Consider the following 13,942-nt stretch of genomic DNA (forward strand, 5'->3'; position numbering starts at 1 on the left):
TATAATGATTTAAACGAATAATTAAGCTTCCAGTTCCGAAACCGATTAGCTGCGGTCTGACTGAAGAATCTTGGTAGGTATTGTGCTGCTTGACTGACTGTGAATCACCAGAAGCAGCTCAACCCATGTGACCGTCTTCGGAGCTGACGAAGAAGAGAAGAAGAAAAAACTGCTTTCAGTCAAGATATAATAAAATCACATCACGATTGTTAACGTCGATGGACGAAACCTCTCGCCACGAATCGCGCATTCAGTCATATCATATTCTTCGGAGAGTACCAGTACACGAAAAAAAACTTTTTGCACCGTTAACTGTTCGCTCATGTGCGTCACAAAATGTGGTTGACGGGATCAGCGTGAGAACACGGTCTTTGAATAAAGAGGATGGTCTTCGAGAGGTTAGCCGAAAGCAAGAAAAGCAATGGTTGCAGTTATTCAAATTTTAAAATGATGACATTGAGTTATCTTTAAAATAATTGCTCGATGGTTCAGTTATTTTTCAAATTCTTTTTCGTTGTGCACTGGTGACAGAAATTTGGGTTAGTAGGATTTGTCATTTTTCCGGAAATACACAAATTGTTTATATGACTCAGATCCAAAAGCACCAATCCAGTACAGCTTAATTTTTTCTCTACCATATAAGTGAAATTTTAAGTAGAATGTTTTCAGACAATTAATCCTAGTAAAAATTTTAATTTAGAATATTTGATGCTACAATAATTCAAAATTTGAATCCTAAAAGCAGGTTAAAAAGTTTCTGAGCGCGATTTATTTATTTTCAGCCAGATTGACAACTGCTTCGAAAAAAAAAATTCTTAAGTGAAACGTACGCATAAGGTATTTAGCCGGCTTTTATAATCTGATAGAATAAGCTGTTATTTTAGATAGAATGATAGACCAGAATACAACAAATTGAAACCATTCAGAGCTCCAGAAAATTCGAGACCAATAACTTTATATGAAAATAATTGTGACAGTGATTTTTAAAACACTTTAACTACTCTTTCCCTGAATTTGTCGAGGACGTCATCTAAACTTAATAAAAAAAAATTCTTCTGTTTCGAGAATTATTTTTCAAATCGTTCGAGGATTCATTTCGATTCATTCCGGTCTGATTCCCTCTTCATAGGTACTTCAAAGCTTTCTGAATATTCCAAGGATTCTTCTGAAATCCTTAGAAGATTATTCAAAAATGCTGCAGATTTTTTTAGTATCTTCAAAACCTTCTTGGATAGTTTCGTAATTCTCCCAGTGTATATGGAAAATGTTGCCCAACCTTCGAGGGTTTTTTTTTCTGAATCCGAGAACTCTTTCTGAATCTTTTACGAATAAAATCAGATTTTTTCATTAACCCTTCGAGAATCATTCCAGGATTTTATCTACGACTGTAAAGAATTTTTCCTACATGCTTCGAGGATTGTTTGTGAGTTCCCTGATTCCGGGTTGTTGGCCCCGATTCAGGATTCAGAACGACTTTTCGGAGGATGCAAGAAAAGTCTTCGTTGGATTCAATAAGAATCATCGAATGACTCATAAAGAATCATGGCTGAACCATCCGAGTTTTTCGAATCATGAATGAATGTGTTTTAGATTTCCAGTTTACTAGATCTCAGTCCTCCCTTCTCTAGTCTCCTTGTACGCCCACTGCACGAGCATCTTCCTCGATGACACACAACCTGCGAGTGCGAGGTTTGCTCCGAAGTCGACAATCTATTCCAAAGTCTTTATTGCGCACTACTTTAGTTGCTCTCCCTTCCGGTATTCGCGATACATGTCCTACTCACTGCCGCATTTTATCACAGCTGGTATCGCTCGAAGTTTATGCATCTGTGCCATTTTCTACTATGCCGTTGAGGATCGCACAGATAATTCTTTCCAACAAGCTCTCGAATGTTTGGTTTCTTCGACGTCCAAACCATACAGCCGCTTAGCACACCGGGGATTATCATCGATTTGTATAGAGCTAGCTTTTAGCACTTCTGTAGGCTACGGGAATTTGACTGATTATGCAAACTCTGGAAAATCGCATACGTTGCCGAAACTCGCTTTTTCACCTCACAGCCAACGTCATTATCACATGTTACTAGTGTTTCAAGATATATTATTTCGTCAATAACCTCGATTTCCACCTCATAGTTTTCAGACAGTCTGATTCTCGCAGCCTCCTTCATAAGAGGTAGAAATATCTCTTCCACTGCTCTGCGATCAACGTCAATGATAACGATGTAGTCCGCATACCCTAGAAGCAAATGCGATTTCGTGGTGATGGACCAATTCCTTTGCACAACAGATTTTCGTATCGTCCGGTAGGAGAATCACTGCCGGATTAATTAGGAATCAAGCGGTTTACTAGGTTTAAATATCTTTACTACAAAAATGAAGAAAATCTTCTAATAGAGAGATGGTTAATATTGAAACAAAAACACAGATTAGTTTTCCCGTTTTGAAGCTAGCGTCAATCTGGCGCTAGCTTAGTCCTGTCTTTAAGCTAGTGTCTGATCCTGATGAAACGAAGCCGAAACACAAATTCCATACTTAATTTAGTATAAGCTTTGTGCCTTATACGCGCAAATGTGTTCTACCCCAACTTTCTCCGTAGTGGAGGAAAATTGGTTTTGACCCAAATTTTTCTCCTGAGAGGGAAACATAGCAAAGTTATGACAGCATGTTTGTTTCTATTGATGCTGCTACAGTCTTTTGGATCGAAATAGGTGAGACAAAGTATCAACCAGTTATGCGCCCCTTTGGTCTCTACTTTGGCTTTCTTTTTCAGTTCGACCTTCAAACAGTAATTTGTGTACATGGAAATGGGACACTTACTCCCTACAAAATTCATGTTTGACTGTCGTTCATTTCATGTAAATTCCAGTCAAAAATCATTTACTGTATATTTATGAAATAAGTTGTCGCTAGGTGTTTGAAAGCGACGGAGGGGGCATCTATTCAGAAGCTTGTATATTAGGGTACCAATGGTATGTATGGGAAATAGGTGACCATCGAATTTAAAAACTAGACGCACATCAACAGCATTAGCACCTCGAAAAAAGTCTATTTGCTAATTTTTAGCCCAAGCGGACACGATTAAAAGATTGCGCAAAAAGGCCAAAGAGCAAAGTGACTTAGAAATGCATAAAGTAACGGATCTTGTATCTTTTTGTAGAAAACAATGTTTTGACAAAAGTTGCCTGGTACTCTTAAATTTTATATAAAAATTAAAAAAAAATTGACGCCAACTTCCGACATATCATGGATTTCAACATTTGGCAAAAAAATAAAAGCTTCATTTCCAAACTCTAGTCCACTCTTAATTCAAATTTTTTTCTTGTACAGCAAAGACATTTTTTCAACATTACACCAGATCTCAAGGCTTCGTGACACTGTTTTTCGATTGCTCTCAAATTTTACCTGGGGACTTTCTTTTCGAGGTGCCAATACTTTTGAGTTGTGTCCGGTTTGAAAATTCAAGATGACCATAAATATTCGCACTCTGCCGTATATCAAGTATACAGAGGAGACAATTTTAACTTGGTTTGTGGATTGTTGATTACAGTGAATATCATTAGATTTTAATTACCAGTCCAAGGGCTGTCATGACATTCCGGTTATATTTCAGACAACTCCTACCCATAGTTTTGCAAAAACAAGTAAACCAAAGATGTGAAGGTAGATGACCGCACTATCAAATTCAGACTTATCTTTCAAATTTTATCCCTCGTGATTTCCATCTCTTCCTTCGTATTCTTCTGTTTTCACTTTGCCTCTGGCTCTAGGCCCGTGCATAAATAAACTTTCCTGAAATGACCCAAATGATCCTAAAATGGATGTCGAACAAGACTCGCCATCATCCGAGTTTCCATTTAAAATCAAACACATTGAACCGGGTTCAACCATATCCGATCTTCTTTCGGATCAAAGATAGTCCGCTGAGTATTCTTATATTACGCAAGAAGCAATAGTTCGCCTAGATATAAATTGTGATATTTTATTTATTTATTTATTTATTCTTATTTTTCATCTGACCTGTGTTGGTCTACATGAAATGTTTCTAGAATGGGAAAAGCCCATTTCAGGATATACTTCAGAAGCAATCCTTAAATGGGCGTAAAAACCCATCATCTTTTCAAATTTTTCACAGTTGATTACAATGATTTTACACTACAATTAAACATAATCACATAGTACACAGTATTGCAAGAACAAAAATTACAAATATTACAAAAATGGAATTTTAAAATCTAAGTCAACCTTCTTAGTCTATTTTTGAAAACATCACAAGATACAGAAAAGTCAAAATGGTCATAAACACTATTAAAAACATTACACATCGCCCTAATGGGTTCGTTCTGACCGTACTCTGTGCGCTGAAATTCCAGTCTTAAGAAGTTATGCGATCTGAGATTTCTAGGGGGCACATAGATATTTATTTGTGAGAGAATATCTGGAGCATCTATTTGACCAGTTAATATCTTCCCAACAAATACTGCTCTAAATGTGTTCCGCCTTTTCGCTAGGGTTTCCATATCGAGCAGACGACAGCGATCGATGTGCGGTGGTAGCTTTGCTGGGTTACGCCATGGGAGAGTTCTAAGAGCAAAACGGAGGAATCTTGCCTGCACTGCTTCTATTTGGTTGATCCAAATGTTCGTATAAGGACACCAAATGGGCGCTGAAGCTTCCAGGACAGATCGAACTAATGGGAAATAGAGTGCCCGTAAACAATATGGATCAGTGAATTCTTTGGCGATTCTTATAATGAAGCCGAGATTTCTATTTGCCTGTGCTATAACATGAGAGTAATAATTTCTGAATGTCAGTTGGGAGTCCAGGAGTACTCCGAGGTCTCTAATAACTGTCATTCTCTCTATCGATTCCCCTGAGATGGTGTAGCTCCAGAGTATTGGATTTTTTCTGCGAGTAAAAGATATTATGGAACATTTGGCCACGCTGAGAGCCAGCAAGTTGCGACTACACCAATTACAAAAAGCATCTAGGTGTCGCTGTAGTGCCACGCAATCTTCTATTGACCGCACAATGAGAAATAGTTTGAGATCATCAGCGTATATAAGTTTACATCCTGGAGGTATAACATAGCAAACGTCATTGAAGAACAACGAAAAAAGCAACGGTCCTAGATTGCTCCCTTGAGGCACTCCCGACAAGTTAATGAAGCTGTATGACTCGCTATTTCCTAATTTTACAGATAGAGAACGATTTACGAGATATGATTTAAGCCACCCTGTGAAATTTGACGAAGCGCCCAGCCGCTTTATCTTTGCCAGTAGAAGAGAGTGATCTACATGATCGAATGTAGCCTTGAGATCCGTGTATACAGTATCGAACTGAGATCCAACTTCAATATTTTTAATACAGAGCGAAGTGAATTGGGCTAGATTAGTAGTTGTCGATCTGCCTGAAAAAAGCCATGTTGATCCTTCGATATGCATGCTTTGGTCCCACGAAACAGCACGTTTCCTACTAATATCTCAAATAACTTTGATCCAGCGCAGAGTGAGGTTATGTCACGATAGTTCGCAACATTTTGCTTATCACCTTTTTTAAAAACGGGAAACATAACTGATTTTTTCCAACACACGGGAAACGCCGATTGCAACAGTGATTGATTAAAAATTAGCCTTAAAGGCGTACACAATGCGCTTGCGCATCTTTTCAGTATAATGGAAGGAATACCATCTGGTCCTGCTGATGTTGAAGACTTTAGCTTTCTCATGGCAGTTAAAATGTCTTCGTCAGTAAATTGGATATTACCTACATTAATTACATCAAGAGGGACATTCTGAAGGCCATATTCTACCTGAGTGGAGTTATCCGAGTCCAGTTTAAACACACTCGAGAAATGTTGAGCGAATAGGTCACAGATGCTGCTTGGAGTGCTTGATGTTTCACTCGCAAGGCACATACTGGAAGGAAGCCCATTTTCTTTGCGTTTTCCGTTAACGAAAGACCAAAACTGCTTTGGATTTTGTTTCAGGTTTGATTGGGTTTGTGCTACGTGTCTTGAATAGAGGAACCTAGCTTGAATAAACTCTCGTTTTGTAATGGGGTTTCGTCGGCTGGTGTAATGCCGAAGCGCAGCTGCTCGCAATCTTTTCAGCTTACATAGCTGACGATTGGACCATGCCGGTTTTGGTCGGGGACGTAGTGCGGGAACTGTTATTCTGAATAGCTGTTTCAGGACCAGTGAAAGTTTTTCTACGGCAACATCTACATCGATTGCGGAATTTAACAAAGTCTCCCAATTAATTGCCAGTAGTGAACTTTGAAGCCTAGAGAAATAACTCCCTGACATCCAGAATTTCGTCAAAAATAACCAACTGGGGACAAATCTGCGTAACTAGAAGAGGAGGATGATATGCGTCACAGGCAACTAATGGCTCAAGGGCTTCTGAAACGTCTCAGTTAATAGAAGCTTCTTCATTTACGAACAGGAGATCCAGGGTTCGATTTCGTCTGTTATTTACGGTATACATTTGCAGCATGTTCAATATAGACATTCCGTCCAATAAGGCAATACTCGCTCTCGAAAAGATAGATTCAGAAGGATCTGGAAAGGCATAACCGGAGGGTGTACTCTTCCAAAGAAGTTCTGGCTGATTATAGTCACCAAACAGTAGTTGAGCCATGTTGGGTTGAATGGAAGTTGCGATGTCAAGTGCTGAGTCTATGTGCTTCTGAATAATATCTATATCACTTGCGGAATCAGGGGGAATGTATACTACGCCTACACAAATATTAGTATCGCGCCCGCGAATATCTACCCATAGTTGTTCGAGATCGTTACTATCCGTTTTATGTTTGGACGAGAGCCGGTTGGACACTGCAATAAGCACACCACCACCACGTTTTTTCCCTGTACTGTCTGGATCGCGATCTTTACGGTAAACCGTGTACCTTGGGCCGAATAACTGGATCGAATAGATTTGATCATTCAGCCACGTTTCGGTTAGAACAATGACATCATATTCGGTCTCTGAAACAGCGACGAACAACTCGTCAATTTTTGTGCGTAGTCCTCTCACGTTCTGGTAGTAGACAGTAAGTTGTTGCTCCAGATAGTGTCCTGATGGTTGAACAGTAGAAAGACGAGCGGCGATGGTGGTGGCGTCTGGCTGTAATAGGGGTGGATTTTCAACGGGAGCAGCATCTGTATGTCCTACTTCGGAAGAACATATACATTCATTGCATTTACCTGTGTAAACAAAAGCAGAAACTTCAAATTGCTCTAATTGTTTTAGACTGCTGTTATCTGACCGGAGCATATCGTAGTCTCTGCTTTCAGATTTCGTTGTCAACATACAGGCGTCGGTGATAGAATCAAACTGATTGTAAACGGTGGTAAACTGCAATTGTGGATCGGATTTAGGGTGCGCAGAATCTATAGTAGCTTCGGGAGGACATATACCCTCCTTATTTTTACCTGACCGGAGAAGGTCACTACCATCGCATTCATGTTCCGTGGCAAGCAGATGGTCATCGGTGACGGAGTTAAGCTGATCACGTCCGTTGGTAAGCTGCAATTGTAGATCTGACCGGGAAGGGTCGCTGCCAAGGTCCGTGGCAAGCAGATGGGCGTCGGTGATGGGTTCTAGCTGATTGTGCCCATCGGCAAGCTGCAATTGTGGGTCTGGCCGGGAAAGGTCGCTGCCATAGCATACAAGTTCCTTTGAAAACAGATGAACGTCGTTGATGGAATCAGGCTGGTTGCCTCCGTCGACAAGCTGCCATTGTGGATCTAATTTAAGGTGCGCAGTATCTTGAGTAGCTTCGGGAGGACATAGCTTTACCTGACCGGGAAATGTCGCTGCCATAACACACAAGTCCCGTGGAGAGCAGGTGAACGTAGTTGGAGGAATCGGGCTGATTGCACCCGTCGGAAAGATGCAATTGTGGATCTGGCCAGATGAGGTCGCCATCGTTGCCGCTTCGTTGGTCTAACCAAGATTCATTTTCCGATAGCGTCGCTGCCACAGAAGAAACTGATAGACATAAACCGGATCCGTTGTCAGGAAGGAATGTCAGGGATATAAAATCATGGTTGCTGTGGTTGATTTGTCGTTTGACCGGAGGGATTATTTGACGAACAACGAAACCGGTTTCACGGTGTTGTGTTAGTTGCTAGGTGTTGTAGTCAATGATTCGACGTGACTGCCGAAGACGAGTTTGGTACAGTGGACACTCAGAGCTCCAGGAGGCATGATCTACTTGTATTTTTTCAGCATCAGTTCTCGCAGTATTGGCATTGTGGCAGTTTATGCACTTTCGGAAGGTTGAAACACATTCTTCAGATTTGTGTCCTTCGGCACAAATTGGACAGCATGGGAGCTTCGTGCATGCTACAGCTTTATGACCGTACTCAGAACACCGAAAGCAGCGAAACACGTTGACACATTCAGTAATTTTGCAGCGCATCCAACCTAAGTTGACACGTTGCAGCTTTATCAGTTCTTCGAAGGTTTTGGCATCGGTTTCAAGAACAGCAGACATAGGATTGTCTGTGTGTTTGTCGTTTCGCATAACTCGTATCACCGTTAGGTTAGCAGACTCCGAAAGATTGTTTTGCTTTACCAATTTTTCCACGAAATTCTCCGCAGTGATATCGTCAGTGAAACCAGCAATTTTTACTCTGGGTTTCAGAGCTTTTTGAACGTCAGCATCGTACTTTCCAGACAGTTTTACTTTTACTGAACTAAGCAGTTTAAGCGCTGATTCTTGGGAATCGCATCTAACCGTTGCTTCACCGTTGGATCGGAAAAAGGTTTCTTTAACACCCAACATAACAGGGTCGAGCTTGCTTTGGATGTCTTTCTTTGTTACAGTCGCGTCTTGGTGCTCAGTAGGTCTAATGACTACTGTTCGCTCTCGCTTTACTATTGCATTAGACTTCACTGAGAGTGTTTCTGCAATGTTCTGGACGGGTAAACTCTTGGAGGTGTTCTCGTTGGAAACATTATCACTTCTAGGGGGAACAGTTAGACATCGACGTTTACCCGACCGCAGTTGGCCTATTTCGAAAATATCGCTGCCACTAGGATTGGACTGTTTATGCACCGGACAATCGCCAGCAGATATCATGGGACTTTTTCTTTTTCTGTTTGATGCTGGGTCGCTCACACAAGCTTGAACGACCCTTGCGTATGACAGGGTATTTGTATTTTCACTGGTATTCAAATTCACGAGCGATTGCTTCATAAGCTGGAGAAAGTCCGAAAGTTGTTGCTTGATGTTGTTCTCGATTTTGCCCACACACTCATTCATTAACTTGTGTGTCAGATCATGTTGTGCCTTCTGTAATTCAGAAACCGCGTTCTGTAGTTCCCCACACTTTTTCAGCACATCATTCAAGCAAGACTGTTTTTTACGACAGTCAAAGCAAACATATCGTAATGCATTATTGCTTTTCAGGGCACTTGCACTGGCGGTATTCAGATCGGCACATTTTTCATGCAGGATATGATGAAATTTTATTCGCATACGCACTGCATAGAACAGTGGTCATGATATCGCTATCGGTGCTTCACACTCTTCTCTGCTCCGCCCCGAGACGGGCTAACGAAGCAAACCAAACAACTAATCACTGGTTGGCTATTGTTTTACCGGTCCAACAGATAATGCAAATGTGTTTTTCACTTCAGATTGCGTAGATAACCGTCGATTCTTCAAGCAAACTATTTCACCAGAGAGAACGCTTTTTCACACACCCGCTGGTAAAGTTTCGCGGCGAAAATTACTATTTATCACGAATAAATGAGGGTTTAATTTCAACGTAACGGATCACATCACCATCACACACAGTTAACTATTAACAAACAATCCCGTTTTGTCTAAAGCAAACAAATGACGTTGCTTTTATGAAGAACTAACGCGTTTACATGCCCGCTCACAAGGTTGAGATCGATGGTGTAGTTATCGATGCGTGGATCTACTGAAGGAGGGGATTGGCTATTTCAAGGATCCCTTGCTCCAGTGAGTGAAGATTTTGAATGACAATCACACTGGACGGGACTAAATGGTGTGTCCCTTCAAACTAGTGTCGGGTGACCTTTGGCAAGACTGATTTGTGTCTTCTTCGACAAGGATCATCTGCATGATCGGTTGTTTGTGCCGCGCGTCATGAAGGCAGTATTGCACTAGTTACAAGCAAATGAGTCTTTTTTATCCCTTTATGGGCAGCTAGGGCCGAGGGTGGTGGCTAGCGGGTTTCATACATCCTTGACCTGACGGACAAAGCTATGGTGCCTTGAACACAGGCAACGCAGATCCAAGGCTATCATTGAAATGATAAGTTCTGCGTTTGAGATGTACTTCCCCCGGTTGCCAGACGAATACCTGTAATTATTACTTGTTGCTTTGTATGTATGAATCTAATGTTCAGTCCTGGGTGGTGTATGCGTTGAAGGTGTGGTTTTTAGCGTTCGAGTCCAGGAGTGCATATCTGTCTGGGTTAGCGTGGGCGTTTACTAATTGTGTAGTAGTGTGATCGCTAAAGGCTCGAGCATATGAATGCCAGCGTGTCTCCAACTTTGCGTGCATAAATCCGGTTTTAGATCCGTGTTGCCATTCGCACATTCACGTGTATTCTCGAACGATCGCGCGCGGACCGTGAATCTAATAATTAATTTTCAGTGTATGGTAGAGAAACGTGTTGTCTAGTGAATATAAGCATCATTCCCGATCGGTCCAACTGAAGGCATGAGTCTAGGCTGATCGAGAATAGAGAATTCCGAACGTAGCCGGTCTATGATCGCGCGAGTGGTGGGTTAATGCTTGAGACCGCGGTTGTAAAGTTATAGGTGCTGAAAAGTTCACTTAAGTAAAGGGGTGTTGGCGAAATTGCGAGCGTAGGTATGTGTGGATGATTGAAATTGTAATGTAAGTTCGCGTTTTTGACCAGGTTTGTGTTATCGCGAAAGTTAGGGGCGTTTGCACGTTTTGGATGTGAATGTATATGGGAGAATATGCAATTGACTGTGCTAGTGAATATCAGTATGAACCCAACTCAAGATAAAGTAATAAAAGGAAAAATAACATGCCGAATGTTTCTTTTTTTAGGTCAATAACCGTGCATTGAAGAATGCTCAAAAACTCTGAACTAGGCCCCGTCGAGTCCAGTCTGTCCGTCTCGTCCTGTCGTGTCTGGGGTTTCCAGGTTACATGCATTCACCAGATGAGACTAGCTTATGTCAGCTTACTTGTGCACTGGTTTCGTAGAATCGAGGCGATCATCGAAATAATAGATCCTACGAGTGAATGCACTTGGCCCAGTCACCTGTCAAGCATTTGTGTATTTGTGTGTGTTGAGATATGTGTGGAGCCTGTAAATAATATTTTAATACGAATATTTTATACTTTAAAATAAGAAATGTGTAATATACTACTTGCAGTTTGTTGATCGTTCCTACTTATCTGATACCATCGAGTATGAGAATACATATCCATTGTTCTAAAACCTGGCGACGTCCGATGGCAGAGAAGAATCATTGTTGGCAGCAATGTTGCTCTTCTTGGATGTATGAGCTCAAAAAGGTCATCACAAGAAAATAACGCATGAGACCGAAAATAAATAAAAAAAATAAAATAAAGAGAAGAGTTAGTATTGTTATTGAGTATTAATAATATGCTGATTTTTTTCGAGAGTTGTCCTACTGGAACTGTAGAGCTAATTGATTTAATTAAGACATGGACCTAGACTTCTGGAATCGGGGATAGAGACTTCCGGACGCGAACGATTCATGAATGCGCGAGTGCGGGGGACTGTAGGTTCACGCTTGAGACTGCGTTTGAGTGATTACAAGTGCCGAGACGTTCATATTATCACCAGGATGTTATAATGTCTGGAAGAGCGCGAGTATAGGTTGCGTGGATGATCGCGAAGGGCTCAAGCATTTTGATATTTTTTTGTCGCGTGTATGTGACTTTGCATTCGATTTTTATGTAGTTTCGCGCGAACACGGGCATTTGGAGGTTCACTCTCGAGACCGGGATTGTTAATTTATAAGTGCTAAACCATTCACTTAGTCACCAGGGTGTTATACTTTTTACGAGATCGTGGGTGTAGTCGTGCGTGGATGACCGAGAAGGACTCGAGCGTTTGTATGTGGACGTTTTTGTCGCGTGTGCTAGTATGTAACTTCGCGTGGACACATTATTTTTATAAGCGTGTGGCCATTCGCATGTTCGCGTATTCTTCAACGATCGCACATGGACGTCTTGTCTAGTTTTTATTTCTATTGGTCCAACTAAAGGCATGAATCTGGGCTGCTATGATCAAGGGCGGAGACTTCCGGACGTGACCGATTCATGATTGCGCGAGCTTAGGTTCTTAGGTTCCAACGTTCACCTAATCAATCGGGGTGTTTGAATATTGGCGAGATCGCGGGCGTTCGTATTTGTGACCAGGTTTGTGTTATCGCGTAGGCCACGTTTGTACGTTTGGAATGAGGTGCCTGCAGAGAGAATTGGGCCCTAAACCCACATTGTATATTATTTGACCATGGCAGTGGATAATAAAGGTCGCCAAGTTAAGTACTAAAATTGATCACAATGTAGCTTAACTAAAAAGAAAATAATCGTATCCCAAGTTTATGTGATATAATCACTGTAATACTGCTTTGGTGTAAAAGCCCCCGGACCACATCAAGGTACAGTATCATGCCGAGGGATTTAGAAGCAAATGGGTCTTTGTAACAATATTTTTTTGCTCTCTTGAGAGACCGTCAAATATACCAGCAAGAGGAAGGCCTGCCACAAATCCAAAGTAAACAGCACCTGCTCTTAGACATTTGAGAAGAAACGAGAAGTTTCCAACGCTTCCAGGAACACCAAAAATGTCATGTAACATTTCAACCAGACATTCAAGTTAGTGCAGGATTGGTTGGATATAGGTCGAGAATCGGCAACTTTGTGATATTGTGGAACTCCCGACATCGAGGAGACTTCAATTTTCATCGTACGGCATGGTGTTATATTCTCGATGATAAATGACCTAGCTTACTCTACCATCTTTTCTACAGCAATAAATAGGGTGCAAACTTTACTGCTTATGGCTACATTTCCGTTTTCCTTGTTTTTATGAAACTGAGAAAACTTGCGGAAAAAGTTTGCAATAATTTTAGCGATTTTTGTAGGATTTTGAAGTCTTTGTCTTGTTCGTTTTGCCTTTCTCAATAGAAAGGTATTGCAATTGCTCTGAAAACCAACTTTTTAACGGAGGCCCGGAGGGCCGAGTGACATATACCATTCGATTCAGATCGTCGAGTTCGGGAAATGTCTGTGTGTATGTATGTGTGTATGTATGTATGTGTGTATGTATGTATGTGTGTGTATGTGCGTATGTGTATGTATGTGACCAAAAATGTCACTCATTTTTCTCAGAGATGGCTAAACCGATTTTGACAAATCTAATCTCAAATGAAAGGTGCAACGTTCCCATAGGTTGCTATTGAATTTCTAATGGATCCGACTTCCGGTTCCGGAATTACAGGGTGATGAGTACGATCACGCAGAAAATGTCGATTTTAAGAAATTCTGCAATGAATGTATAATGGTGAAAATTTTTCCAAAATATGACCACAACTGCTTCGATTTGTAGTATTAGGTCACTAACATCCATTCAAAGTCTATTTGGCCACATTGGCCACCATCATCGGTTCCGGAAGCCCCGGCGGAAGTATCTAAATTCAGAATAACAGTCACATCGGTTTCTCGGAGATGGCTAGACTGATTCGACTAAACTTGGCCTCAAATGAAAGGTATTGCGTCCCCGTAAATGGCTATTGAATTTCATCCCGATCCGACTTCCGGTTCCGGAGTTACAGGTTGTGGCGTGCGATCACATAGCAAATTGTGATTCAAACCGATACTCCGATGAAAGCAAAAAAGGTAAAAATTTCGCTAAAATGTCTCTCAGACAACTTAAATTTGCTGT

The 13,942-nt window shown here is 41.2% G+C and overlaps 1 protein-coding gene across 2 annotated transcripts in view; it reads right to left on the reverse strand.

Annotated features, from left to right (window-relative positions):
- The window catches only part of LOC131692925 (uncharacterized), a 111,510-nt gene that overhangs the window by 66,831 nt on the left and 30,737 nt on the right, over positions 1-13,942 (reverse strand). The window lies entirely within an intron of this gene.

Source organism: Topomyia yanbarensis, chromosome 3, assembly GCF_030247195.1.
Source record: "Topomyia yanbarensis strain Yona2022 chromosome 3, ASM3024719v1, whole genome shotgun sequence".
Classification (NCBI taxonomy): domain Eukaryota; kingdom Metazoa; phylum Arthropoda; class Insecta; order Diptera; family Culicidae; genus Topomyia; species Topomyia yanbarensis.